This window comes from Agrilus planipennis, unplaced genomic scaffold (genome assembly GCF_000699045.2).
Source record: "Agrilus planipennis isolate EAB-ADULT unplaced genomic scaffold, Apla_2.0 scaffold12, whole genome shotgun sequence".
Lineage (NCBI taxonomy): Eukaryota > Metazoa > Arthropoda > Insecta > Coleoptera > Buprestidae > Agrilus > Agrilus planipennis.
Window position 1 is genome coordinate 1,775,507 of NW_020439003.1, and position 4,713 is coordinate 1,780,219.

The window sequence follows — 4,713 nt, forward strand, 5'->3', positions numbered from 1 at the left end:
AATGTAGTCAAACGTTTCAGAAATTAGGAAATTATCAAATTATTTATGAGAAAAATAAATTCTACACTCCCCCTCCTGTATCGTTTTTACAGTTCCGTAGAGGTAAATAGTAACTTTTTTATGTTTAAACTTTAGTAATTCAAAATATACTTTAGATAATTGCAGCATCAGTTGAAATACTATATCAAAACCATAAATTTTGTGAAAACATCCTTGTGTTTCTTTATTTCAGAATAGGTAATATCCCCTCTTTTAACTTTCGTGTAGATTTAATAATAATAAAAATAATCGAACCTTTCGTTTAAAAACTAAACAAACAGCCGTTAGTGTTTCTTGATATGCGGTAACAGTGACAAGGACTTGACTTATCTATGATGGTGAGTCAATGTCGTCATTTTTAAATTGTGATAATTTGCTTGTTTTTCGATGCGTGCTTTTACTTTATTTTATGTTTTATTTATATATCAGTGCAGTAAATTCGTTTCTTTTTATCTATTTCTGCAGATTGACGATAAGTGAGAAAGGAAAGGAGTCGTTTACTGTGATATTATGCTTGCTGGATTAACTGACTCTATCAGTCCTCTATCACTCAAGGATGTAGACTGCCTTATTCACCTGGAAATAGAGGAAAAGCATTATTGTTTAAGGAAGGATTTGTGACAATAAATTGGTAAGTGACAATATTAATTTATTCAACTTCTTAAACAAAACGTTTACATTAAAATTAAAATAATTACCTACCCTTCCTTTTGAACCTAAAAATTTGAAATCTCCTCGGAAATTACAACTTATGAGTGTTATAACTTCCATATTATTCAAACTTATTTTCTTACAGGTTTTTATAGGAATTTTGTCTATCCCTTCCTTTCAACCTAAATTATTACAATTCGGTAGATAAGTTACAAATGCTGTAACTTGCATATTATAAAAGATATCTTAATCAGATTTTGATAATTTTGTTTGCAAAGAACGTGGACAAAATTTATAAAGACAGAATATTTGTAAGGGTGCTCTCTACCCCTCCTTTTAAATCTAAAACTTAATAATTTTGTTTGTACAAGATAGGGTCAAAACATGCAACGTCAGATTTTTATAGGGGTTCTCTCTACCCTTTTCTCTGAACCTAAACTATTACAATTTCCGGTAAATAAGATACAAATAGTGTAATTTGCTTATTATTCAAGATATATTTCTCAGATTTTGATTTATTTGTTTAAAAGGACTTAGAGAGTATTTATAAAAACAGAATATTTGTAAGGGTGCTCTCTACCCTCCCTTTTGAATCTCTTGCAGAAAAGTTACAGGTGTTATAACAGGCATTTTATTTAAACTATAAATATTTGTCATAATTTTATAATTTTGTTAGTAGAGGACGATGACAGAATGTCTAAAGATTGCTTTCGAGGATGTTTTCTACCTTTGAACCTAAACATTACAATTAGATAGAAAAAACTAAATGCTTTCATCATCATTATCATCATCATATGGCCGTCAGTCGTAAGACAAGAAATAAGAAATCTTACTAATTCTTTGCGTGTTAAGGTTAAGACAAAATAGATGTAAAGGAAATACCAATTTAATTTTTAAATGTAAATAATACAAAACTTGATCTGTATATGTATATTTTGAAATACAATATGTAGGTGAGGTATAACGTTGTAAAACAGACACAATACTTTTGTTATAGATNAAATCAACAATGTTATGTAATGTTTTACTGATTTTTTGCTACTTAATTCTCCCATCGCATTGTAATCCCAAGAGTTTTAATAATGTTCCTGTGAATTACAATGGTACAAACGGAGAAACTTATACATTAATAGGTCTCGGTAACCACAGTATCTATCATCTTATTTTAATGTAAAATTCTAATTTGGACACATGCTTACCTTAAATATGTAGAAAATTTTTCCATGTGAAGACGACAAGGGTAAACGAAGTGTAGTAAGAACACATCACCGTACACGGTCTATTTGGGGACACTCGGTAATATCCAAGGAAACTTCAATATGCTTTCTATAACAGGCTAATCTGTAAAACAGAACAAGAGAAAACGAATTAGCTGCAAAATTAATGACCAATACATGACAATTAAAACGCAATTTTCAGCCAACAAAACCAAGAAAAACTGGAAATTATGAAATGGCAACGAAGCGTCAGTCAGCCTCACACATCCATTTTCCTTCACTTTTACACTTACATTTCATTTTCACCCCCTGCCTTCCATACACATACTCATTCCCACTCTTACCTTTTCACCCACCACAGCCATGTCACACATTCTTTTTCTTACTCATCCACCCTTTCTCTTGTTCTCNTGTTTAAAAGGACTTAGAGAGTATTTATAAAAACAGAATATTTGTAAGGGTGCTCTCTACCCTCCCTTTTGAATCTCTTGCAGAAAAGTTACAGGTGTTATAACAGGCATTTTATTTAAACTATAAATATTTGTCATAATTTTATAATTTTGTTAGTAGAGGACGATGACAGAATGTCTAAAGATTGCTTTCGAGGATGTTTTCTACCTTTGAACCTAAACATTACAATTAGATAGAAAAAACTAAATGCTTTCATCATCATTATCATCATCATATGGCCGTCAGTCGTAAGACAAGAAATAAGAAATCTTACTAATTCTTTGCGTGTTAAGGTTAAGACAAAATAGATGTAAAGGAAATACCAATTTAATTTTTAAATGTAAATAATACAAAACTTGATCTGTATATGTATATTTTGAAATACAATATGTAGGTGAGGTATAACGTTGTAAAACAGACACAATACTTTTGTTATAGATATTTTTTTGAGTTTGCGTTGATAAATATTAATTTATTATGTATTTTCACTCAAATATGCAACAAAATTAAAGTAAAATTAACACAGTAGGAATGAATAAAATAATGATGATTTTGTTTGAATGTAATGGTCGAAATATTTTTCTAAATCAGTGTATTCTCTGATGATTATCGTTTATTCTTTATTGTGAAAGCGGGAAAAAGAGTTATGATACGATCTGCTTTATACTTATTTACACCGTATACTGGTATGCTTGTCTTCGTGCTGTTATCTCTTGAGATTTTTTGCTTGGTGTGTTGATTCATATCGTTTGAAGGATACTCTGCAAAAATGATATAATAAATGCTAATACAAGCATTAGGACAAAGAAATGTAAAACGAAAATATAGGAATACGTATGTGTTTTAATAACTGAATGTTTTCATTTAAAAATGTACTGATAATTACAATTCAATCTTTGATTATTTATTAACAGTAATTACATAATTTTGCTGTCATTAAGTACTACACAAATGGTTATTTACTGTGAAATTTCTTTTCGAAAATATTCAATTTCTTTTTTTTTTGAAGTACGCAAATATATCTATTCTTATTAAATAGGTATTAAAATCTTTCATCAAGAATTTTCAGCCAGTTATTCTCTTTAAAGATTGTATTTGAATTCATTCATAACAATCCAATTTTGTGATCAGTTTTCCCCTATTACCCAGTTGAGAAGTGTTTAGAAGTGTATGTGTACGAGATTAAAATGTGAAAGTATTTTTAAGCAAAACGATTTGAATTTGAAAATAATGAAATAAAGCAGAGCATTAAGTACTTTTTAAATAATAAACATTTATTGTCACTATAAGAAAAGGGTAAAGTTAAAATTTAAAATCTAAATATGTGTGAATAAAATGGATTTCCTTAATTTAAAATCGAAATTTACTTCATGAAAATTCATTAATTTCTAGGAAATTATATTATTCCCGATTAACGATATAGGGCATTTTTATCAACACTAAATAAAATCAACATAAAATTGTGTAAAAGTGTATCGCCCACTTCTTTTTTATCCGAATGCTCATCATTCTCTTTTCTTGAACGGTACCGCAACGCTGTTGTTTTAATTTTAGCAATAAATTAAAAGTTTGTTTTAGAAAATTAAATTGTTTTTTTATAAGAAAGTTAGTAGTTCAGAAACTCTCCGTAATACGCTCGTCGAAGTCGCCAGTACTATTTCAGAATCGATCGTGGAATGGACGCACACGGTGATTGATAGTAATAGATCTTTAGGTCTTCAGTACATCGTACGGAGTCTCCTTCGTGGATATTTATTGCGAAAAGCGTATACTGTATAATGTGATATGTTTTTTTGTATTTCCATAGCTTAGCACAGTGAGTTTTTTTTACTGTTACCTCAATCGATAATGCATTAATCCATCTTTTATTTATCATTTTCTGTAGACGTTCGGGTGTAAATTTTTTTTTATGGGTTTTCTTTGGGGTGGACAATAATTTGCTACAACGCTCTCATAATATTTAATTTTTAGCTATTTTATTTTCTAAATATTGTAACAATTATATTTTCCACACGGAGAAAACTAATTACAATTTTAGATTGTATCTCCCTGTATCTCCCCTTTAAAAGTCTATAGAGATGTTTCTTCTTTTACATGGAGAAACCTAAATTTTTATGACAACCCAAAAATTACAATTTACGATTATAATGACTGAATTTACCGTAGCAATAGTAGAATTTATTAGGTAACTTGTAATAATCTCAATTTTGACATGCTTTTTTAAAAATTACTTCAAGTTTCTTAATTATTACAATTTAATTTGTAATATCAACTAATACACCTAGTAAATTTATTTCTGCTGGGATTTTATTTTTACAAATTTGGGTCCAAATTGTAATTTTTATTATTTTCGCTT